Raw genomic sequence first — 27,591 nt, 5'->3', positions numbered from 1 at the left:
CAGCATTGTACTGACATCACCAATACAGGCAGTCACCAGTGAAAATGATCTTGTTAACTTGGATCTTGGTATGTGCCTCTGTTGGTATTGCCCCAATATGAGGAGGGATGAGATGGTTACTTGTCCTAGTCAAAATGTCAGACCAATGAGACACCCAGTCTACTTCCTCATGGGCTGCTCTGATTGACCTTTCCATGAGGTGAAGCATTTAGTGCATGTTTGGTGTTTTAGCCAAGAAGTTTATTTCTCCTCCCACTCTTCAACAACATTACAAAAATAGAGAGGAATATATTTAAATATTCTACTGAAAAGATTTAATAATTATTATTAGACAGGTATTATGTGTGAAAGAAGATGACTTCCTAAAGCCATGACAGGTCTCAGAAATCTGGTGTCTTACATCTGCTCATTATTCCTTGGCTCGGATTTACAATTTATTTGACAGGGGAAAAAAAGCTGTAAGAGTGTTTGTAAGAGGGGGCTCTTAGTAGTGCAAAGACAGATGTATGTGCCTTACAGATGTAATAATATATGTAAAACTAAGAGACAACACTTTGCATTTGACTTTATTGGCAGTGAGGATTTATCCCAGAAGTATAATGTTGAATAGGAAAGGAAAAATGTAAGAAACAATATACATTTCCTTTAGGCTTAGGCTTCACAAATGAACATCGTATGACTCTCTGGTGTGCAATTCCTCTTTCCCTGAGCACATTTTCATGCTTTTGACATTTGTAACCATTATATTCTCCCTGATATCATTGCTGCTGTGCTATGAAACTCCCTAAGCAAGCTTAAAAGGTCTCTGACTTCCAGCTGCCTGCAGATGACCTGAACATCTGGGAAATAAACAACCAGAACGTTCTTCTATTAGGGATAAGGAGGAGAGTCTCTCTGTAATCAAAACAATTCAACATTACAGATTTGTATGTAGAAGGAAATAACTTTATTCATGTGTTTAGTCTGGTTCTGTGTTTTATTAAATGTTAAAGAACTACAGTTAGCGTAATTCTTACCAGTGGAGTTACATAGTTTAAAAACTTTTTCATTGTAATTGGCCTGCAGATTCGGGAAGTTCACAGAGGCATCGGTCTGGAAATGAGGCACTGTGAGATACCAGCACCACAATGTCCGCAGGAAACAGACATGTGCAGTAACATCCTCCAAACCCACAAATTACTGCTCACCCAAAGGTGGTGGATGCACTAGCAAATGAGAGCCACTAACACCTGAGCAGTAATCCTGAAGCTGAAATGCTAGAAGGTTTTTTTTCTACCTTATCCCGAATAGCTGCAGCCTTTATTGTGCTGGTACATCTCAATGCTTGATATGACCTGCTGAGAAGTTTAAAGTGCCAAGAGATCCCATCGCCAAAAACTTAGAAGTACATGTTTGAATATAAAATTGGAGTTTCCTGACTCTGGATTCAGAATTCCATTCTGGCATTACTTTAACAATAAACATTAGCTTCCCGTGATCTGTGCCTTTTAGAAAAAACACCAGCCAAAAGCCTTATTTTAGTTTTGTTTAATTACAAGAAATTTAAAGCAGTCACATTTTTTTCATCTGCTCCAGTACATTCGCTATACCATTATAGGTTCTAAGAGCAAACTGGAGTAAGCAAAAAGTGCCTGAAAGGGTTAATAGTATGAGTTTCAAGTTCTCCTGGGAGCCTTATCAATCACTGAGCCCTGGGCAGCAATGAACTCTCCAGACTGCTGATTATTCATTTATCTCTAAATACAGGAGATAAGACTTGAGTGCTCCTATCTGTAAACTATCAAAATAGACTGAAATATAGGAGACACAGTGAAAATAACAGTGTGGTACATATAGAATATACCGGATACTACAATATTTAATGGGGCTGGGGAGAATGGGGATTCTGCATACAGAGGACATTACTTTGGACCAAAGACAGGTAAAATAACTATATATGCAAAGATTTTAAAGTACACCTGAAGCTAAAAAAAAAGATTGTTACTTACCTCAGTAGTAGGAAGCCTCTGGGTAGTCCAGAAACTTCCTAGATCATCCAATAGCCCATTGTTCCATCACAGGATCCCTCTATACCTATTCAACTCAGTGTGAGTCTAATAGGTGTCTTCTGACGGCAAGCAGGCCCTGAACAAGCAAATTCGGACTGGGTATGCACAAGTATTGTCTGCATATGCACAGTAGAATAAAGCACTCATACACAAAGGAAAAGAGCTGTGCATTGGCAGTTTCATTCTCCTGGGCACTAGCAGACAACACTCACGCATGTCCAGTCTGGATGCACTCATCTACCACCAAGAACCTGGCCAGAATATGATGAGGGACCCTGCATTAGAACGCTAGTCTTTAACCACTTCCTGTAAAACTGACATTTTAAAATGTCAATTTTTTGTACTTTCAGTGCAAAACAGATTTTAAAATGATCTGTTTCGCAGGAGAGAGGATCGCAATATTCCCACGGGTGCCGCAAGGGGGCATGCAGGTACTCTTGTTTGCACATGTGCAGCGGCTTTCCGCTGCCTAATGCGCCTTCTGCAAGTGGCTAATGGGTAATTAGATTATATTTTCATCTATGCTACAGTGACTTACTAGGTTTTGTGTAAATATGTGTAAATGTATAAATAACGCACAGTAAAACATTATTTATGCAAATATTATTTCATATATTATTTTTATGAATTTACAGCACAGACATTTTTTCCCAACCACTATACTATTAACAGTTCCCCAGAGGAGAACATAATCTAATGTTCCTACCACACTTTGGGATGGAGCCGGTTTACTTGCGCTGCAAGATGAGACAGCCTGCACCTTCAGTAACCTGCTACCCATAATCTCCCTGTTACATAGGAGGACATTGAAAGTCGTCATTTCAGTTCATAAACAATCCTGAACTTATTGCCCACAGTTTCCATTGGAAGAAGCCAGTTCACAGCATGCCAACAAACACTGCAGACTAATCCTAGTCTCGTTACTCACCTGGAAACAACTTCTTTGCTCTAAAAGTTTATTTATTTTGTATCAGAACAGCAATCAAACAGTTAAACACAGCACTTTGTTCTTCAGTGGAAAGCTCTTTCAGCTTATGATTCGCATCCTAAAGGCCCATACACACGTCGGATTTTAGCGAACGACCCGTCGTTTGAACGTTCCGTCGTTCGGACGTTTTCGCGTCAAATCCGACGTGTGTACAGACTATCGTTCGGGTGATAAGACTGGTTACCAGCGATCCGCCCGGCGGATCGTTGGTAACCAGTCTTATCACCCGAACGATAGTCTGTACACACGTCGGATTTGACGCGAAAACGTCCGAACGACGGAACGTTCAAACGACGGGTCGTTCGCTAAAATCCGACGTGTGTATGGGCCTTAAGAGATGAAAATATTATCTTTTGTTTACATTCCTCTTTTGCTACATTCCTAACTGTAAAGAGCTCTGTCTGCTTCTAGCAAGCACACAGTTGAGAAGGGCCTGGCTCACTGGAAGATTTTAATATATAATTACAGCAGCTATTAATAAAATGCAAAGGTAGCTTTCAGAGCAGTTAAACTGTACTTTGGGAACCTGTAATTTGCAAATGGACAATATTATTTGTGCACAAAGCAAATATGGTAACAGTATGGGTAATAGAAAGTAGGAAACACATTTTTATTGAATATTATGTCAGAGTTTTACCTCACCTACTCCAGCTGCACCCACTTGTGCGCTGTCTCACCTGAGTGCCTCCGTCACAAATGCACCAACATGTTGTGGTGTGTATAACTTGTGGCGTGTGTGACATCACACATATGGGCCTGGCAGGGAAGCAGCAGACAAGACTGGCAGTTGATGCAGATGGTGCAGGTAAGATTTACAATGCAGGGGCACCAGGGGACAGCAATCGGAAGGCCATAACAATCGTCTGTTCATTGCAATATCGCATGTGTTTACAGCCGCACACCCCATTGAGTATGTAGATAGATACTTTCCAGCACGCTTGATCGATGTATTCACATTGAATCGGCGGTTGGGCATGTTTGTTGGGCAGCAATTTTCATCCAGTTCGATAAAATTATCAGTCCAATAGTAGTAAGGATTGGTTAGCACTCCAGCTTCTCAAGTGAGCAAATGTTTTATTCTTCAATCATGTCAACACTTAAGTTAACAATTGTTTCGGGGCCAGCAAGGGTCCCCTTCATCAGAACAGTGCAGACAAAGACTTTGTCTGCACTGATGAAGGGGACCCTTGCTGGCCCCGAAACAATTGTTAACTTAACCACTTGCCGACCAGGGGAATTTTCACTGATCGGTGCTGCGTGGGCTCTACAGCCCGCAGCACCGATCAGGAGTGCAGCAGGGCGATCAGACTACCCCCCTTTTTTCCCCACTAGGGGGATGTCCTGCTGGGGGGGTCTGATCGCCGCCGGCCATTAGTGGGTAGCGGGGGGGGCTCCTCAAAGCCCCCCTCCGCAGCGTTTTGTGCGCTCCCTCCCTCCCCTTACCTCCCTCTCCCTTCCTGGGCTGCGCAGGACAGATATCCGTCCTGCGCATTGTGGGATAGGCTTCAGCCTATCATATGCCGGCGATCCCCGGCCAATCAGAGGCCGGGGATCGCCGATCTGCCTTACGGCGCTGCTGCTTTCTTCCCCGCCTGTTTACATTTTGCCGGCGAGCCGCTATCGGCGGCTCTCCGGCTGTTCACGGAGACACCCTCCGTGAACTGACATGGAAATGGTAACCCGCAGACGACCAGTTTACGCCAATCGGCGTTAGCTGGTCGTCAAGAGGTTAAGTGTTGACATGATTGAAGAATAAAACATTTGCTCACTTGAGAAGCTGGAGTGCTAACCAATCCTTACTACTATTGGACTGTCTTTTGGGTGTTGCTAGCATCCATGGTTATGCACCCATATTACGGAAAGGTATGCCTCTCCCCACTGTCTATTTCGATAAAATTATCAGATCGGATGGTCAATCGGGCCGCAATATTGCTAGATGTATGGTAAATTTTAGTGCCATTTGACAGAGCATCAGTAAAGTATTTATTTTAAGGATTATTTATTTATTTATTTATTTTATTTAAAACTAAAACAAATAAAAATAGTTTTTAAACAGGAGAAATATTACAATAAACTGGACCCTCTAATTAGAATTTCTATTCAGCAGACTCCACCAGCATACACATTTCCCAATTTATACATGGCAGTATTTGTGAATATTACCTTAGATTAATGAAGGTGGCGTCTGCAGCAACCACCATGCAAAATGTCATTTTATTAAACATTCTGAATCAAAGTCCAGCAATAATATAACTGGCTGCTGAGTCTGACAGTGAAAACTTGGCTTCCTTTTCTCTCTGTTTTATACATTATGAGAGCACATGTGAAAAAGCCCAAAATGGTGGCACACAAACTGTAGGGGGCTTAATTGTTTTTAACTTATTTGATGACTTTTTAAGCCCACTTTAGATTAATGACTACTGTGATTGCAGAAATAAGGTTTTAATTATACTTTCATTGGTTGTCTCATTTTTTGTTAATTAAGGCTTTCCTCACAGACCAAATGTATTGAGCAATTAACAGGCTGAGGCCCCATGTGAGGAGGTTTGCATTGGCTGACTGTTAAGCACTGAATAATTAGAGGCCCATCTGTAAAACAAACACATCATTTATACACAGACTAACTTGCGCGAGAGAAGTTATTTGGGGATTCATACTAAACTATTGGATTCCATTCTCAGATCTGAAAGTTCTCCTCACTCTTTTACTAGGTATTGAAAAGGTTTTTGAGCACATAGATGTAAAGTATCTAATATACAGCGCTCTATATCATTTTTAAGTTTTCTCCTTGTGTAAATGTCTACATATATGCTGCTTTCTGAAATGGCAATGTGATATCACTGATTACCAATTATTTTATTGAATAGATTGTATATGAAAGTTAAGGTGGCCATACATCAGGCGACTTGGTGGCCAATCGACCATCGGATTTGATTATTATAATCGAATTCGATGAAAATTGGTGCTGCCAAGTGCATGCCCGACCCACAATGTGACCAATTTCGGGACATAAATTGGTCGCATTGTCAATCATGCATGCTGCAAGATGTCAGGCCGAAGTTGTTTGGTCAGGTGTGTGACAGTTCGGCGGCCAATTTAGGAACGAGTGAAGAAACCCCCACCGCTGCTGCTGTAATGTAGAAATGTCCCCCCTCTGTGTGTGCATTTATACATTACCTGTCCTGTAGCAGCCCTACGAGCAGCGTCCGTCCATCTCTCCGGGTTCTAACAGCCAGGGCTGTGGAGTCGGAGTCGTGGAGTCAGAGCAATTTTGGGTGCCTGGAGTCGGAGTCTGGAAAAAATGCTCCGACTCCTAATGAATTTAAACTGTAATTAAAATAGAAAATATGATAAAATGTTCTATTTCTCAGATAATAGTCATCATAAATAATTTATACATACAGTAATAGCTGTGCTTAGTCCGCAAAAATGAAATAAACCAATCAAAATTAGTTACTTGTGCTGCTTCAATAAAGCAGTCCCCGTATTTTTAAAGTCAGATATACAAATCTGATTGTGACTGTATATATGATGTGTACACAGGCATCTCTTATATATACGAAATAACATCTATGCTGTAAGTATAAAGCCTGATGTGTAGCCGTGTCACTAATAGAGATGGTCAATGAGATGGAAATAATTCTGCTTTGATTCTGATTTATGCAAATGTACGCACTCTCTTTGCTCATGAAATCAAATAATTTGATATGTTGTTAAAATTTGGTTTGGTGACTACGAATTAAATGGTACCTGAGAAGGATGAAAAGAAAAGTTTTATACATACCTGGGGCTTCTTCCAGCCCTCTTCAGGCTAATCAGTCCCTCGCTGTCCACCTCCACCACCTGGATCTTCTGCTATGAGTCCTGGTAATTCAGCCAGTCAGCACAGTCCGGCCGCATGCCGCTTCCACAGCCAGGAGCGTGCTGCACCTGCGCAATAGTGCTGTGCAGGTGTAGTACGCTCCCGGCATCGGAGTGTGTGCATGCTCACTAAGCCAGACTGGCTCAAGTACCTGGACTCATAGCAGAAGATCCAGGTGGTGGAGGAGAACAGCGAGGGACTGATTAGCCTGAAGAGAGCTGGAGGAAGCACCAGGTATGTATAAAACTTTAATTTCATCTGTCTCAGGTTTACTTTGTTACACAGTAGAACTATACTCTACATATGCACTCTCCACAGAGCTGCAGGGAATCCACTGAGAATGTTGTGCACATTGAACACAGAGGTGTTGTCTATCACCCATAAACCTGGTTCAGATTGTGCATGAAGAATGTGTAATAGAGGAAGAATCCCCTCATTCCCCTGCAGAGTACCTGCACATCACTCTTACATGTACCCACAGTCACTTTGCCTAGGGCCTGATAGATGTTTTTTATTCTGGTCTGTACCTTTTACAAGTACTCTTACCAAGGACTAGTTTTAGCCTATGACTAAAGGAATAAATATGGCATATGTATGTCTCCATATACTTCTCACTTCAGTTGTCTTTTAAAATTCCTAAGCGTTGGCAGTTAAGAGACGAATTTCATGTTACATACTTTCAATCAACAAGATTGTAATGTGCAAATTAGAGGAGTCGGAGTCGAGGAGTCGGTGGAATCCTAAACTGAGGAGTCGGAGTCGGTGGATTTTTGTACCGACTCCACAGCCCTGCTAACAGCCGCATCTCGTCAGGAGCGGTCACATTGCGGGAAGCTCCAGGTGAGTTCCTAACAGGCAGCTTCGACAAAGAGACAAATTTATATCTAATCAGATTCGATTAGAGATAAATTTGTCTCTTTGTCGCATCTGCCCATAATCTTCAGGTGTATAGCTACCTTAAGGTAATCCAGTAATTCTCAGCTCCCAAAAAAGGATTAAAATAGAAAACTTTCAAAATAATCTTAACTATCCAATAAATGTCTGATAGTTTCACATGTGTAGTTGACAGTCATATCAAGGCTATGTGTATTTCTAATTTGCTTTTTCTATAAATGTACCCCTCTATCCCAATTTGACTGTAATAGCCCCACTACTGTGTTAAGACAGGTTGTTGGAATCAGACTCTGCGCCTAGAGGCTGGATGGAGTTTTTTTTTTGTTGATATGAACTTCTGGCTACTCTCTCCAGCCAGTAGATGGCAGCTTTTTTTATGGAAAACATGCTTCTCTTTATGCGTAATAGAGGGGCTGGTCAACACAAACAAATTCGGTACTTCTGCTAGTGGCCAGGCTAAACAGCCTGTTAGTTCTAATATGAATCTATCAACCTGATGCAAGGGACAAATAGAGTCATTGGAGGGCAGCTGAGGAGGCACTGTACTGGTAAAGTATATGTACATCTATCCTAAAATTAATACAAATGCACTATCCAACATTCTCTAAAACTCACCAGTATGTAGCCAGCATCAACAGTTGGCTTTGACATGCTGTGGTATCCATTCTCTATACACTCCCAAATCTTCATGCTTCGTGGTTGTGTGCAGAGTCCTTCTCCCCCACCTTCACACTCCTCCCCCATCAGAGTGACGAGTGCCATTATAGGGACCACCCATGGGGCATAAGTTTGGGTTCCCGGAGCTAGCCATGTATATGCAGATCTCGAATCCCTAAAGTTCTGAGATTAGCATGTCAGAGTCAGACTCCCAGAACACTAAAATGGAATGTGAGTGTTTGTCACAGCTGAGCGTGACAGAGTGTGTGGTGTGTGTGTGTGTGTGTATTTGGGACTTTTTTAAAGATTGATTTCAGAGGTCCTTTAAACTAAACTCTGTCAACTAAACTCTGTGAATGCCTGTGGTTATAATGAATAAGTGAACAGTAAGGAAAGTCAATGAGGTGTTTCTCTGGGCTATAAAACCACTGCCAAACATCAGTGTGGCCTAAGGTAGCAGGAGATATCTTTAACTTTGTGTCTGCACTGCAAGCCTGCATCTCTGTAGAGTTGTTTTGTCTGGGAGCCTATGAATAGTACATGTATGCCACACAACACTGACAGGCCTGGCCTTCAACAAGTTGCATTGTATAAGCAAATAATGGCTTTTAGACACCACAGAAAAGCGCTTTAGAAACTTTCAGGGGAGCATGTATAGAAGGAAAACACCAAGGCATTTAATAGTGCTTGTAATGTAGCATTGTATTGTGATGTATGTTTTACTGCGCACAAGGTCAGCTATGTCAGTTTCCAAACCTGATGTAAACATTTTCAGCAACTGTTCTGAATCTGTTTATCACAGCACTCTACGCCCCTTCCCCAAACTTCTGCTGTAAAAATATGAGTTTATTGTTATGTAGGCACTAGAGGAAAGACCTATTAAGATAGCAGGTCCAGTTCCAACTAATGCAAACTTTTACCTCTGATTGTAGCAATCACATGTTTAAAGGGTGTCTGCAGTGAGTTTGTGTAAAAAAAAGTGATGAAAATAATGTGACTGGTTATGACAGCAAAACGGTGGTGGTTCTGAATGTATGGAACAGCTAGCTGCACCACAAAGGTACCACGTAACAGATACATCAGGACATTGCAATGTCTTATAAGTAATGCATTACTATGTAACAACACTAGCTAGTTGTGTTGAACTTTGAAGTGCTTACAAAAGTCCGCCCTGTGCCATTATTGTATGATGCTATATTTTTCTTATTCTGCTTTCCTTCATGATTAGAGAGACTTTGATTACTAGTAGCCAGTTACTACTGAAAGCAATTTATTAGTAGGAATGATACATCTTGTATTGTCAGAGAACATATTATGTATATATTTTTACGTATGCAAAAAAGGCCTCTTGAGCCACCAGTGTGCACAAAGGATATACAATGTAAACCAAAGTCATTTTGGTGTAAATGTGGCTTTGCACATGTGTAACCATGTCCCCAGCCATTTCAGAGCAAGTTCTAAGGGTACAGATGTTTAAAGTGCACTCAGGAGTACTCATCAACCAAACACACACATCGTGGAGGCAATTATTTTGTAGACTAGTCCATACCTCCAAATGGTAGTTGTTTTGATTGGACAATCCCAGTTTTCAAACCCACAACAGATAGAAGCCTTTTGCAAGTGGGTGTGGTCTTGCCAGAAAAAAAGATATCAGGTAGGGTGAAATTGGGTGCATATGACAGTGCTAAAACATCCTAATTTGGATTTGAGAATGTTGGGTGGTATGGAGTTTTCAGCCGTTTGTTTTTCTAGGATTTTTGACATTGTGGAAAAATGAGGTTTACTGACCAGTATCCTCCACAATGCTACCCACTCCTGGTGAACTGATAGGCTGGGAATCCTAGTACAGCCTACAACAATGTCTTCCTCTGCTTTGTATGTGCAAAGTACATTTTAACACGGGAATTCTTTTTCTCCCCTGAGAAGACAAACAGCGAGCAATACTGAGTATTATTTCACACTTAAATTAGACACCCAAACTGTACATTTTGCACTTATCAAACACAAAAGAAAATAATTTTCCAGTTATAACTAATAACTATGAAGTAGACATTCGATTCTTAACCTTTTTGCCGCCAAGCACACAAGACTTAGGTCTAATGTGCGCTAGTGAATTAAGTCAATCTGGTTCCTGAGGTCATTTGAAGAGTCAACTAGTGTGTATTGATATTCAGCATTATTGCTGGAAGAAAAAAAAAATCTTTCAAGAGGGAGTAACAAGAAATCCCAGCTGCTCCTGAACAAATCAGACATGTGGGGACTATGGTTGCTGGGTAGGTGGAGGGAACAGTGGTCAGCAGATCCAGGCATGGTACAATGCACATTGCCAGCGCTGTCTTTAAGGCTGATTTGTGCCTGAACCCTTCTCAAGATGTTGTGAGGATTTTAGGTGTCTTTTAAAGTCAGACTAAGGGGGGAAATCTTTTCACAAAGTGAGAAGTTCAGAGATAATATTGATATAAAAAAGAAATATGATTTTAAAAGACCGCAATGCGGAGCTAAATCTTTAAGCATTTCCCCACTGGAGACATACTTGTAATACATAAAGAGAGCTATGCTGTGGCAAGGCTCTTATCCAGTTGAGAAATGATTAATGTAGTCTTTCTACTTTTTCCCCCTTTTCTCTCTCTGTCAGTCCTGACCTGTATTTTCCTCTTACACTCTTGTTTTATTATCATTTTAAACTCTGTCATAAGGATGAGGTTGATGTTTCCTCATTCTGAGGACCTCCTTCTTATGTCGTTTTATACACTGTGCTCAATGTTATAGAACCTTTTTGCACTAGATCCTCTTTTTATTTTATGAGATGGTTTAAAATGATGCTATAATTGAGTTGTATTTAAAAGAAAAAGAATATAATACTAATGTCTGTGTTTCAATAGTCCTTATCTGTACCTGTAATGCTTTCTGTTCTGTTGTACTTTGGGCAGACACTTTCTGCTCCCTGTTTAACCCAGTAAAGAAATAAAATGTTACCAATTGATGATAATGCTTGAAGGCCTGAAGTCTTTTTCATACTAATCGGCGATTAAGCTTTTAACGTACACAGGTCACATTGGGGTTGATTTAAAAAAAACATGCTGTATGAATGATCTTTTCTTATCAGTTTATCTCACAATGTAACTCTCCTTATCTGCATCAACTCATGATTTATGTCCCCTCGGCCTTTAATAAATCAACTTTTCTCCTGAGTTTTCTCACATGAGATTTTTATTGCTGTAAAGTTATTTTGTAGGAAAGATGAAAAAGTATCTCCTGGGAGAAAACCCAGGAAAAAATTAATATAATAGGGGCCCTTATTTGTCTTAAAGAGAACCCGAGGTGGAATTTTTAAATCTTAATAGAGGCATGTTCTGTGCACAATGACATGCCTCAGTGTCCTTCTATTGCCGCTGCTAGTCCTCCCATGGCTCTGCTGTCCCCCCTGAAAATAGCACCAGGCTAGCAACAATCTGCTTGTCGCTAGCTGTCTGTTTACCTGAGGCTTGTCAATCATCGTCCTCCGCATTACATCGTCCTCCCCGCCTCCGCTAGCTTCTTCAATCGGAAGCTAAGCCGTGACCCAGGAGGACAATAATTTATAAGCCTCAGGTAAACAGACAGCTAGCGCCAAGCAGATTGTCACTAGCCTGGCGCTATTTTCAGGGGTGACAGCAGAGCCATGGGAGGACTAGCAGCGGCAATAGAAGGACACAGTGGCATGTCATTGTGCACAGAACATGCCTCTGTGTCCTATTAAGATTTAAAAATTCCGCCTTGGGTTCTCTTAAATATACTGCATTATTTATCTCTCCTTATTAACTTACAAACAATCTTTTCTTGGGCTTCATGGGGTGTATTTACAAAGCAGTGTTAAACTTCATGTGCACACACTGCCCACTTAAAATTGAGCAGGTGTGACGTAGACTATGTAATGCACATTACGCAAATTATGCAACTTGCAATGTTCAAACAACATACAATACACGTCTTTATCTGTTTATCTCATGATGTACATCTCCTTATCTGAATGAACTCATAATTTATGTCTACTTATCCGTCTTAACTTATTAATTTGGCCTCTAGTATTTGTCACATGACACAGGCGCCTTGTTAGAGAATACACATCGGACACGGGAGGAGGCATGCCTGCAGAAAGTTGAAAGTTAGCTCTGCTGCCAACACTCTGCATCGGTCATCCCCAAATCGAACACTGCTAGTGCTTCACTGCCGACTCGCCACCGATCAAGCAATGTCTTCTGTCCAGCACAATCAAGTGATTTTGGATGAAAATCAATTGATGTGGCATTGTTTGCAGCATTGATAGCTAGCAGATTTAGTCACAGTGACTGAATCTGACAGATATCGATGGAGAAAATTTACATGTGTACGGCCACTTGTAGTAAGGTAAGATAATTGACAATATAAGTTTAATAAACCAACACCATTATTTCCTAAGAAACAAGTAATAGGGTCCTTTAAGATAACAAAGAATTTTTTTTTCATTACCTCAGTTTAGGTTAATGCAAAATTGCAGTTTTGCAAATATACTGTAGGCATGTCTTTGTGCAGGCTGCGGGCGTGCCTCTGACATAGGATATTGGCTGCAATTTCCGCTCCCTGCACGTCCCCTCACCTACCCCAGGCCTTTGCTGCTGGTTCACCGAGCCCAGTTCTGGACTTTACCTCTGGAGCGCCACGCTGAGGTCCCCTGGGACAAGGCCGTCTCTAGGGACTAGCCTACACAGCAATACAGCAAGCTGCTATACAGACGCTGCACGGCAGAGAGTTGTGATTCCACGCTGCTGGATGGTGCACTCCTATGCATGTTTGAGTACACGCAGGACAGTTGGTTTGTTAGCTAGGCTGCTAGCTTCTCGTCACTCCCCTAGCTGTGAGCTCCGGCAATTGGGGTTGAGAGACCGCTCTTTTCTATGGACACTCATTAAGCTGGACACAATCTGATGTTTTTCTCACAACGCCTGGACCTGGTATAGTATTCAATACCCCACCAATTGTACCTGCTGTAATAACTGCGCTTCATCTGCAATTTCCTGCTGCAAACTCCCCCAGCTTGCTTCTTACTGCTTTGCTTCTCTGCAGGCTTGATGAACTCACCTGTTGGCTGTTGACACACAGACCTAGAATGCCTGCATGGATATTAACTCCTTAAGCCTAGTGTACCCTGAGGTATACATCCAATGGTGTTATAATCCACAGTGCAGCCTCAAGGCCTTCTCCCTGGTGTCCCTGATCACACTAGGTTATTAGGTGTATGTATTTGGGGCGGTGTGTGCTTGATTGAGAGGTTATTTCCAAAAGCCTTGTCCTGTGTCTTTTAACAATTTATATTGAATATATCATTAATAAAGATTTTTTCTAAAAAAAACGGGCCTGTACAAATCTGTTGCACATACCCTCCAAACACCCCTTTTCCCTTGAATTTTACGTTAATGTCTTGTGCAGAGTGTCTACAAAGGGTCATTGCACTGTGTATGTCAGAAATGCGACCCTGGATTACTCAAAACACAAGCTCGCTAGATGCCTTGTCAGCTGAAAAAAACCCTGTCATCAGATTCCAGGGGGTAAACTAGAGAAAAGTTTGTTGTTCTACTGTTTACTGTCTACTGCTAATAACTCATTAATTGCACGATGTATTAAAATAAAAATAATCTGTGCTCTGCAGATAGACAGGAATTAGCTCCAGTTGCATACTGTAAAAAATATGGTTTAAGTTATACTAGTTTTCCAGGAATAAAAACAAAGACAATGTGAAAGATGTTCTTCAAGTTCTTCAAAATTGTGTCCATCAGTGTGAATAGCTTGGGGCATATTTTGAGCATATTCTTCTGTTTATCCCGATTGCTACAAAAAGCAAACATGTGTCTTCTTCACAACCCTGGATGTATGGGATGTTTTCAGCATAAATATGCTTGTATTCTTATTTTTCTATAGGTAGATATATATAGATTGCTATGTAAATATAACATAAATAAATGATATTCCATTAGTGGTCTTGTGGCCATATATCACACACATATGTTACATTTTTTCCCAATTATGAAAAAAAAAAATGATTGAAAACTCTGAAAAAAAAATATTGGGTCTATAAATCAAAATGTTGACAATCTATCCAACACTCAATTTTCATAAACATCTATTAAAAAATCAGCCACTCTTATTGACTTATACTGATAAAAAATGGGAAATTCTGATTTTTCACTCTGATAAAAAAAGTTCAAGTTTATCTGTATAACTTTGTTTTCAGAATCAGAATCAGAATCATTTTATTTGCCAAGCATGACTGGGTCAAGACCGGAATTGGGTTTGGCACAATGGAGCGGTACATAGAAAGAAATACAGAAAAGCAACTCAAATATAGACATACACAAATCTACAGTCAGCATTAGATGTACATATAGCTCAGTATTCATCTTACGAAAACACACACGTGTTTTCGTTTTCATCGAATTACTGTGAAATCATATATTTTTATTGTTTCATTTGTGGCCAACTTAAAGGGACTCCGAGCAGTGCAGAAACTATGGAAAGATGCATATCATTTTAAAGCTCTCTTTCTCCTCTTCCAAGTGATATATAAATCGCCGCCCTACGCCTTTTAGTTTTCGCTATTTTCGCGATTGAAATTGCCGCTGCCGCGATTTCGATCGCGAAAATAGAGAAAACTAAAAGGCGTAGGGCGACGATTTAGGTGTCGTCAGAAAGAGGAGAAAGAGAGCTTTAAAATGATATCCATCTTTCCATAGTTACATTGTATTACACAGGACGACTTTTTCCTAAAGTCAGCAGCTCCATTCTGCTGAATAGAGCTGCTGACACTGGGGAAAGTGTCGTCCTGTGTAATACAATGTAACTATGTGAAGATGGACATCATTTTAAAGCTCTCTTTCTCCTCTTTCTGACGACACCTAAATCGTCGCCCTACGCCTTTTAGTTTTCTCTATTTTCGCGATCGAAATCGCGGCCGCGGCAATTTCAATCGTGAAAATAGCGAAAACTAAAAGGCGTAGGGCGGCGGTTTATATATCATTGGAAAGAGGAGAAAGAGAGCTTTAAAATGATATGCATCTTTCCATAGTTTCTGCACTGCTCGGAGTCCCTTTAATGCATTTATTTAGAACTTCTTTGTGGTTCTCACTGCAATTTCAGCATTTTTTTTACAGATTTGTATTCATTTAATTTATTGAAATTGAAATGAGAGCTATACCTATCCTAGATTGTCATGTCTGGAGCAGCAGAATTTTAAACTGTGCAGATTAATCACAGAACACCAGCAACTTCACATTGTCCAACAGAAAGGTGCATTGCTACTGATACATTTGTAGGTTTAGGGTAGAGGCACCCAAAAATATAAAATAATTAAAACAGCTTAAAATGTAGAGGCAGTGTTAAGACTTACCTCTAGCGAAGAATAATAGCCAGTATGACTGCATTCAATACAAAGTTTTATTTTTGCCAGAAAAGGGTATGACAGCACATTTTCATTTTTTACCCGCTTCTTCAGGTCAGTAATACCCACAAAAAAAAACGTTCTGTGCGGCTTAGAAAGAGAACAATCTGAGCGGCTCCAAGAACAGAGGTTATACCAAGGTTCTGTCTGTTATTTGGTGACAAGATAAGGTGAGAATTGAAATTCCCGAAGTTCCTGTAATTCTGAAACTTCGCTCAGAATTTTCAAACGAATTCCAAATTTTGCGGCTTTTGAGTTTGCATTGTAAAATCTCAAGATTTTGACTTTCCACAAATCTATGCCCGCATAACCATAAGGTTAGTGTGAATTTATGAAAATATGTTCATAACAAGTTGCAGTTTTTTTGCTTAGAATTTTCACATTCATGTCCCTTGAGCACACTCAGTAGACTTTTTTTGTTATTTACACAAAAAAAAGTTTGTTTATTACACAACGTACTGATAATAATATCAATATTTTGCATAAATTGTAAAATTCCTATGTGAAAGTTCTTTTCTCGTGTGTGTGTGGTTGTATTAGCCCCAGACTGTGCATCTGTACTTCCTTAGAGTGAGAGGTATATGCAGGGTGCCCTATTTTTTCCTTTTAACCACTTCAGCTCGCGGGTTGTTTTCACCTTAAGGATGAGAGGAATTTTCACATTTCAGCGCTTCTCTCTTTCATTCCCCAATAACTTTATCACTACTTATCACACCGAAATGTTCTATACCTTGTTTTTTTCACCACCAATTAGGCTTTATTTGAGTGGTACATAATGCAAAAAGAAGGAGGAGAGCGCTGGCACTGCTGTCATACACTTTAATCCAGAATCATTGAAAGATAAAATACACATTGTCCATACAAAAGTTGAAAGACACATACCATTGGTGACTGTGGGTGATGCGGAGGGTGCAGAGCCTACATAATGCTAAGAAATATTTTATTCTAAATGCATTTTTATGGAAATAATAAGAAACATTTTTAAAAATTCATTATTTCTCAGTTTTCGGCCATTATAGTTTTGAAATAAAACGTAAAACTGTGGAAAAAAACGACACATTTTATTTGCCCATTTGTCCTGGTTATTGCAAGGTTTAAATTATATCCCTAGTACAATGTATGGTAACAATATTTTATTTGGAAATAAAGGTGCATTTTTTTCAGTTTCACACCCATCACTAATTTCAAGCACCTAATTTAATACCCTCTTGACATACATATAAAAAAATGTATTTTCTAATATCTGTAGGTGTAAGTTTACTATTTGGCCACAAGATGTCCTTGCGCATTATTTTCTATTGCGTAGTATAAGTACGAAAATAGGAAGTACCATATTTTTCGGACCATAAGACGCACCTAGGTTTAGAGGACAAAAACCAGGAAAAAATAAATATATACTAAACCTGGTGCATCTATGGTGCAGGGGCATCTTGTGGAACTTCTCATCATCCCAAGCTGTCTCTATAGAGCTACACTGCCCAACTAATGTAACCGCTGCTGCCTCCCAGCTACACTAATCTCCACTGCCTCCAGCTACAATAACTGCCACCTACATTAATCCCCAATACCCTCAATATAGAAACAAAACTACCCGCACTAATCCCCACTTACTCCCACTACACCAATAAAATCACTTGCACTACTCCCTAATGCCCCCACTACAGCAATAAATACACCTGTACTATTCCCCAATGCCCCCACTACAGCAATAAATACACCTGTACTATTCCCCAATGCCTCCACTACAGCAATAAATACACCGGTACTATTCCCCAATGCCCCCACTACAGCAATAAATACACCTGTACTATTCCCCAATGCCCCCCACTACAGAAATAAATCCACCTGTACTAATTCCCAATTCCCACCACTAAAGCAATAAAACCACCTGCACTAATCTCCAGTGCCCCCCACTACAACAATAAAACCACCTGCACTAATCCCCAATGCCCCCCACAACTGCAAAAAAAAAAACCACCTGCACTAATCTCCAATGCCCCCCACTACAGTCACAAAACCTGCACTTATCTAGAGATCAGGCACTGAAGTGACAATCAGAACCTCTGTCATACCTTATGGTTATGCACTCTGATGCAGGAAGCAGGGGTATCCGGGTGTCAGAAACCTGTCAGGGGATTCCACAGAGACCTCCCTCACCACCGATCCAAAGCTGCAGCAGGCACACGTTTGATACGAGGGTCAGGAAGCCGCCACGGGAACTTTACCGGTTTACCCGCCCCTCGACAGACTCGGTACTCCTCGGCCAGGCTCACATTCCTTAAACGCCGAATCTCTTCCCGCAGTTGCTGGGAGAGAAGCACAGCTTGCAGCAGAAATTAAGAAGCTGCATGTAATTCTCCTTGGCTCCCCCGTGGACTTCCTCCATCCTCCTTCCGGTAGCCTCTCCAAGTCCGGAAAGTCCAGAGAGAAGCGCAGCTTGCAGCACACATGAAGAGGCTGCATTCACTCATCCTCGGCTTTCCTGCAGACTTCCTCCTTCTAGTACACAGCCTTGCTACAGCGCAGCTTGAGGAAGACATTTCCCTGCGTGACCCGATGTGCAATGGTCACAACATGAGGAGGCTGCATGTTCTCATCCTTGGCTTCTCGACAGATTTCTCATCTCCCCGCAGATTTCCCGGCTCCTGGCAGACTTCACTTCTCACTCTCCTAGAACGCGGAGCTCTCCCCGGTGCTTTCCAAGAAGCACAACTTGCCACAGATATCCTGGCTGGATCAGGTGATTAATACAGGGGGCCGCATATTGTGGCTATAGCAATAGGGGGAAACAACTTTGCGCTGGTCTGAAAGTAGCATTCGGATCATAGGACGCACTGACTTTCGCCCCCCCATTTTGGGGGGAGAAAAAGTGCGTCTTATGGTCCGAAAAATACAGTAATGCATGGCTGTGTTACTTCGGAAGTGACAAAGGGACCTAGAGGGGAGATGACTGATTGGGAACAAAATTCCCATTCATTAATCTAACGATTGGCAGCAGGAACGGTGATCATTCTCACTGTACAAGAAATGATTGGCTCAGGTGACTTCTGCCCCCTGCCACCAATTCCCCGTCTCCGGACCTTCGCGATTGCAGTCTTTCACCCGCATGATCACACGCATAGCCCCGCAAACTGCATGACATGAGTCTCGCATACTTGCGGTTGTAGCAGCTGCTGCTACGAACATGAGACTCACGTCCGTGCGGCTGGAAAGGTTAAACAATACCATTTACCCAGTGTGCTGCTGAGGTTTTATGCATCAGTGGTGTCTGAATCACACACTTGAAACAAGCATGTGGCTAATCCAGTCAGACTTCAGTGAGAAAAATCTGATCTGTTCAGGCTCTATGGCTAAAAGTATTAGAAGCAGAGGATCAACAGGACAGCCGGGTAATTTGCATTGTTTAACTCTTTAGCAGTCAATTTATTTCGAATCTTGCAAATGCTCCAGGCCAATTTATTTTAGCACTTTTTTATTTCTTCTTTCTACATTTCCTTGCTACTAGTACTGCTGTAGTGTGTATTTATGGCCACTTGTCACTAGCGGCAGTGTGAGACAATAACAGAGGACTTCTGCTTTAATTTTATATATTGTCTGCAAGCAGAGAGACATCAAAGCATTCCAAGAATTTACAGTACGAGTTTTGTCAGCTGTGGTCAAAAGCAATGCACTTATCTAAAATGAGATAATTCCTTTGAAGCTGTTAATGAGTTAAAGGGAAATGAATATGGCAGCCTCCATATCAGATGTCCCTTAAAGGGTTCCATAGCAGTCCCATAGACATATAATAAGTATGTTTGTTCTGTAGCATAGAATCAGGCAGACCCACTACTCTTTCATATGGAACAGTTCTCCTAGTTCTTGGTCCTTTCTATAATGATGATTTCATTGTTAGAGATTGAGTTCAGCTGCTTTTGTGATTTCTTCATTTTGTCCTCCAAGACCAATGCTCTTTACTCTGACTCTGTTATCTGTGTGGACTGTTGTTTTAATGCAGATTGCAGGTGGTTAATTTTAGGGGTTATCATATCACTCAGTAATTCTGCAAGATCCTCTTTTAACCTTTTAGCAACTGACTGGTTAGGTGTCTGTACCTTGTGCTGGTTATCATTGTCTTTGCAGTCACTGCAGTCACTGCCTGGATGTTAAAATATGAATATGGGACACAAGTGACTGTAGCAATTAATATCATTTTGAATATGAAACCAGTGTTTTATTTATACAATATTTTGCATTACACCGCCCAATCTTAGAACACAATCCTGATCTAAACTGAGAATACATCAGTGTAATAGATGAGGTGGGCTTTGCACCAAGGACAGAGTCTTATGTTACCTCAATGTTGCCAATAAACATATTCAAGTGAATGCACATAATGGTATTTATTTGGGAAGGAGATAACTGGAATACAAGTGAGAACCATACGTCCACAGCTGCTGAGATTTTTCTGGGGATTTTTTTTCTTATGGATATACTATTCATCCCTTTAAAATTTGATAAAATGAATTAAACCAGCATTTCACATGAAAAGAAGAACAAATGCAGAAGTCCAGTTGATTTTTTTGAAGTGGTGAATCTGACATCATTGTAAATTTGAATTACTTGCCAAAGGTGAATGTTCAGAGATTTAAAAACATATGTTAGGCAGATTTAGCATTAAACCTTTCTGAACAAATCCCATTTTTTAGTATTAAGGATGAGGTTGGGATCGAACACAAATTTACACAAAACGTGTAGGATTCCTATTTATTATCAGGCAAATTGATGGAGCTCAAGCTTTTGCAGTGGGTGCGTTATGTAAATCACAGCAGCATTCTCCTCCCGCAATAAATATTAGCTCGTCAGCATCTCCTTGAATGATTTTACTAAAAACAATAAATAAATAAAAAATAATTTGTCCTTTCCTGTATTTTTAAAGTTTCTAGAATTGCATCTTGACTACTTTTGTAGGTACAAAAGCGAGCTATTGGAGAGAAGAAGGACAGAATGCACTATGTCACCACTGAGTACATACTAGTCCATAAGAATGACAGGACTTGATTACCAAGAAAATATAAAGATAACTAGAGGTGTAACAATATATTTCATTTTCAGCAGTATTCAATGATGACACAGCCAGGCATTACCAGGACTCTACAACTTTTACAGCCAGCATCAAGAGTAGAAACTGAGATGGATTGAAGAATATCACTCCAACTTATCCACCCTCAGAACTAAACTAAAACAAAAATTGGATCCTGAGTATAAAAGAAACTGGAGTCATCTATGACAGAATGCTGTAACATTCACAGGAGTAGCTATGGGTGGGCAAGGGGGGACATATGTCCCCGGGCGCAGCACTGTGAAGGCGCTCAGCACAGCCATTGCACCCCCACGTGCATGAGAGGTGGCTCGCTGGCTGCCCTAAGTGCCCTTGCTTCTCTCCCTCCCTCTGCAAAAGCGTTAAAGGGGAACATCAGCCTAAACAAACATACTGTCATTAAAGAGGAGCTGTTAGGTATAAGGTCTCAGAGAAAATAAACACATATATCAGTAGCTAAAGATTGGCTGTACTTACATTACATATGCATTTCACTGTCCACGTTTGGATTTCACAGAATTTTTATATAGTATATGCAGAGATAGATGCTCCTGACAGCTCATGGCAGGCTCCATGTTTTTCTGTCAAATGTGTCGTCATGTCCTGCCTGCTTCCTGATCACAGATAAGCTCCTACTTGAACAACACAGTGTGTAGTGAATATTAATGAGCCATGTGGCTAGGAACAATAGCTGACTCCTGCAGAGTACTCTGCCCCGAGATTTATCAGTGCTACACGCTGGACTGATTACAAGCTTCTGTGACGTCTCATTAGCAGCCGAGGGGAGGGCCCCAGAATGCTTTGCAGTTTAGTATGCGGCTTGCGTCCTTATGGGTCTATAACAGACTTGCTGATAAGCACACATCAAAGGTAACTGAGATTTTTATCTTCACTAATGGCTTTTGGGCTTCCTTCTAAACTGTTTAACACAGGAGAATAGAGGTTTAAATTAGCTTCTGCAGCCTGACAGTTACTCTTTAAGTTACATTAGTTATGTTAATTAGAATAGATGGGTAATATAATTTTTTACCCACCCTGTTTTCAAAGAACAGGCAAATGTTTGTGATTCATGGGGGCTGCCATCTTTGTCATGGGGGCAGCCATCTTTTTGGTTGAAAGGAGGTGACAAGGAGCAGGAGACACAGTTCCAACTGTCCTGTGTCCTGATAACCCCTCCCAGCTGCACACGCTAGGCTTCAAATGTCAAATTCAAAATGTAAAAAAAAAATTTGCACCAAAACAGCAGAACAAGAGCAACAACATCAGAAATCCCATCATGCTTTGCACAGCATCAGGGGGGAAAAGCCCGGGCAGTTTTCTTCTGTGCAGCTAAAAATGAGGCTTGGATAAGAGAAACAAAGTTCGGATGCTGTGAAACTGTTAAGGAAACACTAGGCCTTTTCAGTGCTGCTGAGTCGATTTTTATTTCGGAGGTTCACTTTAACAGCAGCAGAATAAGGCTATCTAAAGGGGGCAAATTTGGCTATCCAAACAGGGTGAAGGGGAGCACATCTGGCTAACTAAAGGGGCACACATTTGGCTGTTTAAAGGGGGGAATATCTGGCGATATATTAATGGGGTGAGGGGGCACATATAGCTATGTAAATAACTTATGACTTCACCCATGACCACATTTTGATGTGTGGCTATGACCATTTTGTCCAGAGGGGGGCGCAAAAACTGTCTTTGTCCCTGGGTGCTGAAAACCCTATCAACGCACCTGGTAACATTGGCACGCTACTATTTTAGATGTAAAATGCTATTTCACCTAAGTATCAATGCCAAAACCTCAAACTCAGCAGAGTTATTATTATTTAGTATTTTTGTAGTGCTAACATCTTCCACTTCACTTTACACTGTATAATCTTGTCACCAACTGTCCCTCAGAGGGGATCACATTCTAATCCCTACCATAGTCATTTGTCAATCTTAGTCTAGGGCCAATTTAGGGGGAAGCGCAGGGGTTAAATCATTTAGGCTACCACCTCCCTTCTGATGTGCTTCACGACGTGTTCCATCTTCTGACACATCTGCTCATAGCGGAACTTCCGGTTTAGAAGTATTGGAAGATGGAGTGCGGCGTGGAGCACATCTAATATTCCAAAAGACTAATATTCCCTATAGACCTTCCGTCCCTGGATCCAATCAAAATAGTTTCCTTAAAGTTCCTTTCACAGTAAATACCACACTATTATCTTCAGGATCCACATTTTCTTAGTCTGTGTTACAATTCCATCACATAAAAACTCACGTGTCCCTTAAAGGGAAGGTTCAGGGTGAGGTCGAAAAAAATCAAAATCAAAATCCACTTACCTGGGGCTTCCTCCAACCTGTGGCAGGCAGGATGTGCCCTCGGCGCCGCTCCCGGTGGTCTCCGGTGGCCGACTCGACCTGGCCAGGCCAGCGGCCAGGTCGGGCTTCTTCTGCGCTCCAATCTGCGTTTCACCCAGGTGCGATGACGTCATCGGACGTCCTCCGGGCTGTACTGCGCAGGCTCAGTAGTTCTGAGCCTGCGCAGTACAGCCCGGAGGACGTCCTATGACGTCATAGCGCCCAGGTGAAACGCAGATTGGAGCGCAGGACAAGCCCAACCTGGCCGCCGGCCTGGCCAGGTCGGGTCGGCCACTGGGAGCCTGCGGAGCGGCCCCGAGGGCACATCCTGCCTGCCATGGGCTGGAGGAAGCCCCAGGTAAGTGGATTTTGATTTTGATTTTTTTCCACCTCACCCTGAACCTTCCCTTTAATATTGGTGATTAGCGGCCACTTCTCATAGCAGTATAGTCATACAGCTGGATTCCCCCACTCTGACCTTCCCTCAGGGGCGTAGCAATAGGGGGTGCAGAGGTAGCGACCGCATCGGGGCCCTTGGGCCAGTGGGGCCCCGAAGGGCCCTCCCTCATCTACAGTATTAGCTCTCTATTGGTGCTGTGATCAAAATAATTACTTCTATAGGTACTTTGAATAGTGGTAATCATTAACAAACTATTCCTCATCCCCTTCTTGCACCTCTGACACTGTAGTTGCCATTGGCAGGTTTTGGTGCACTGTATCAATTGTTATGTATAGAGTGCTTGGGGGGCCCCATTGTAAAACCTGCATCGGGGCCCACAGCTCCTTAGCTACGCCACTGCCTTCCCTGTGTGCAGGATGCCTCTCTCGCAACAATCTGCCTGCTCTCAGCGTCTCTGGCTTCTTCCGGCGGCATACGTAGGTTTCGTCTGAAAGACTCAGTCCCTCGCTCGCCGCACTTTCGCTCAGCTGATCCGGCTTGCGTATCAAATTAGGTGACGTCACCACACAGCTTCTGGACCTTTGTTTACAGGCGGCTGCTGCGCGCCACCACAGCCTACTTGATCCAGAGCTTCTCAGCAGATACTTGTAACATTTAAAACAACCTCTACGCTTTTCAGCCAATAGCGTTGGCCCTCATCAGTAGGAATTGGTAATGCACAGGAGGCCAGTCAGTTCTCCTATCTTTATAGTCCAGGGTCACCATTTTACTCCGCCCATATGCAAATTCACAATTGGATCCTTCCTTCTTAAAGTCCCATACTTCAATAGTTCTTCAATTTTAATACTGATGGATATAATGCACAATACACATTCATCTCGCCCCACTTATCAAGTGAGGTTTATCCCTACCACATCAATTACTCAATCAATCAGATTCCCATAAAGAATTACGTAAAATTAGTTTTTAAAATTACTTAAAAAAAGCAAAAAACTCCATTTCGCTATTAAGGCCTTTAGGTGCCAATGTGTCCAACTGATAAATCCACTTAGACTAATTTCGTGACATCTTGCCTATATAGTCACCGCCCCTTTTGCCCGGATGGATAATTTCCAGACCATAAAAGATAGTCCCCTTTAAAAGACCCTTATGCTTCTCTTTATAGTGCTTAGACAACAGATGTCTCTCATTTTTCTTTTCTATATTATTAAAATGTTCCCCAATCCTCCTCTGTAAGGACCTTTTTGTCCTCCCCACGTATCTTTTTTGACAGGGGCATTGGATACAATAAATCACACCACTAGTTGTGCATGTGATGGAGTCTTTAATCTTATAAGTTGTTAGATCAGGTGCTTCCACCTCCAGTATCCTCCCTGGGTACTTCTTCTCCTACAATTTAGGCAGAAACCATACCTAACAAACCCTCCCCTTCTGCGTTCTTGTGATGCATTCATCCCATGTTTACATTCATTAGCTGCCGTGGCTATGGATAATCCAATATTTGGTGCCCTTTTAAAAATTAATTTGGGCCTTTCAGGTATCAACTCCCCCAGGACTTTGTCCTCCTTTAATACATCCCAATGTTTACGGATTATCCCCGCTACTTTGTTAGATTGTGTAGTATGCTGAAATAGCATATTAAAGTTATTCACATCCCACTCATTTTTATTTTGGTTTTTATTCTCAGTGGACAGTAATTCTTCTCGGGGCTTCGATCCAACTATTCTCCTGGACTCCTCGACCTGCCCTATCGGGTACCCTTTCTCCAAGAAGCAGTCCACGAGCCTACACGCCTCCACCTCATACTCCTCCATCTCAGTACAGTTACGGCGCAGCCTCTTGAACTACCCCTTGGGAATATTATCCAACCATCGAGGGAGATGGCAACTAGTGTATAAAATGTAGCTATTGACATCAACTGTTTTCTGGAAAGTCCTTGTCTTTAGAGACTGAGCCTCAACATATAGTTCCAAATCCAAAAAGTTCACACTTCTAGTACTCACACTTACGGTTTAGGTGAATTAGCCCCCCATATTATGGGACGGTATTCCAGTTAAAAAAAACATCCTACACAGCCTTCTTTCACATCCAGCAACACCTTCCATATTTTACAGTTTCCTCCCAAAGTCAGTAGCTGCTTTTCTTGTACAGCACCAGCCTACAAAATCAAGCAGTATCACTGCCACATCTAGTGTCTCACTTCCACATATGGCAGTCACCATTCACATCCAGAGCCACCATTTATTTTCCATGCATTAGTTCCATTCCATATCCAGCTACCCAGTATCAGGCCTCTTGCACACTGCAAGCGATTCCGATTCAGATTCCGCTTTTTAATCAGTTTTTACATCCAATTCAGATTCCGATTTGCACTGTGCAGGGAGCAAACTGCAAATCGGAATCGGATGTAAAAACTGATTAAAAAGCGGAATCTGAATCGGAATCGCTTGCAGTGTGCAAGAGGCCAGAAACACCGTTCTACACTGAGCAGCCCTTCCACATTCAGCAGCCCCCATCCATATTTAACAGCATACTTTCATATATACCAGCATGTGTCATTAGTGACAGCCAATCAATCCATTAGGATGAGCACAAGTAAATTTCACTTTGCATAACATTTTGCAAAATGGATCCTATCACGCCTTTTATATATTATTCTATTTTTGCAAACTAAACAATTAGGAAGAACATTTCTTTTCAGCATTATTTTTGTGGTAAAAGCAAGGGAAATTACTTCATAGGTCCTTGGACCCTTTTTTGACCAATCTCTCTCATAAGAAAAAAGTTGACAACTGAAAGCTGAGAGGATGAAAACAAATGAGGAAATGTCTCTTGGAAAGAACAGCCTCACCACTCTGTATTCCAAAAATGTGCTAATTTCTATTTTCGGGAAATGCCATCAAAACTTCTGCATTGAAACCCTATCACCCTTCTCCCAAGAGATGTTGTAGCTTTTGTTGCTAATTCATTTTGTCTAAATTGTTGGCTCAATACTCACCAAGATAAATGATCTTTCAATAATATCTTGCATTGGCATGGATAAAGTGATATTACACACTAGTTGATAAAAAAAAAACACCCCATTAGTTTGGATCTATACATCTCAAGGATTTTTCAATTATTCTCTCTAATTTGTTACCATTCCTTTTTTTTCTGCAGAGGCTGCTTTATGCATAGCTCAGCCTTCCCCCCAGCTTAGTGAGTACTGTTGTACAGGTCTACTCCTTCAGATTTTACACTTTTTACACACAGAACTAAAATTACAGGTTTCATGCTTAAACAATAGTCCTATTTTAATGTCCAGAACTTTTAAGAGATGTATAACACACAGCAAACTGTAATAATTGTAATAACATCAAATTAACAAGTAATCAGAGATAATATCACGATAATGCGTGTTAACAAAGGTGTAATTTCACTTTAAACACAGTGGTGTTGGTTTTGCACTCCACTGGTCAAGTCAAGTTCTGTCTGTAGAATCAAACAGTAATAGTTCAGTGCTGGAAAAGACATGCAGGGATGAATTGGAATTTTGTTTTGCTATTAATAGCTGCTAAAAATTATTGAATTTACATATTGTGGTTTCTGGAAACAAGCAGTCATCCCCAACAGAAATGTTATTTCCCAGACAACTAGACTCAAAGCACAGCTAGGAATTGTTTGAAAGCGACCTGTTTTTCTTTGTTGCCTACTATATTATGAGATCATGTTTTTTCTCTAATAAGAGTTTATGCATTCTTCTGGTTATCTATTTTTTTCAATACACAGAGAAGAAAAAAGAAGAAAAAATGTGGGCTCAAGAAGAAAAGACAATACACACTTGAAGGCTACGGATTGCTTTGGCTCAGGATATAAATAAATGTAGTAGGGATGTCAAGCAA

At 41.3% G+C, this 27,591-nt stretch overlaps 2 long non-coding RNA genes across 2 annotated transcripts; one reads left to right on the top strand and one right to left on the bottom strand.

The window, feature by feature from the left end:
* Window positions 1–560: 560 nt before the first annotated feature.
* LOC137527179 (uncharacterized) lies at window positions 561–18,514 on the bottom strand. The gene is made up of 3 exons (XR_011023160.1): window positions 17,972–18,514; window positions 6,214–6,363; window positions 561–894 (listed from the first exon to the last, which is right to left on the bottom strand). It is a non-coding gene; the product is annotated as an uncharacterized lncRNA (long non-coding RNA).
* LOC137527178 (uncharacterized) lies at window positions 18,058–27,591 on the top strand. Its single transcript, XR_011023159.1, has 2 exons — window positions 18,058–18,639; window positions 27,479–27,591. It is a non-coding gene; the product is annotated as an uncharacterized lncRNA (long non-coding RNA).

The sequence above is a fragment of the Hyperolius riggenbachi genome, chromosome 8 (assembly GCF_040937935.1).
Source record: "Hyperolius riggenbachi isolate aHypRig1 chromosome 8, aHypRig1.pri, whole genome shotgun sequence".
Taxonomy (NCBI): Eukaryota; Metazoa; Chordata; class Amphibia; order Anura; family Hyperoliidae; genus Hyperolius; species Hyperolius riggenbachi.
The sequence above is the reverse complement of the archived record's forward strand: the minus strand, read 5'-3'. Positions and strand labels throughout refer to the sequence as shown.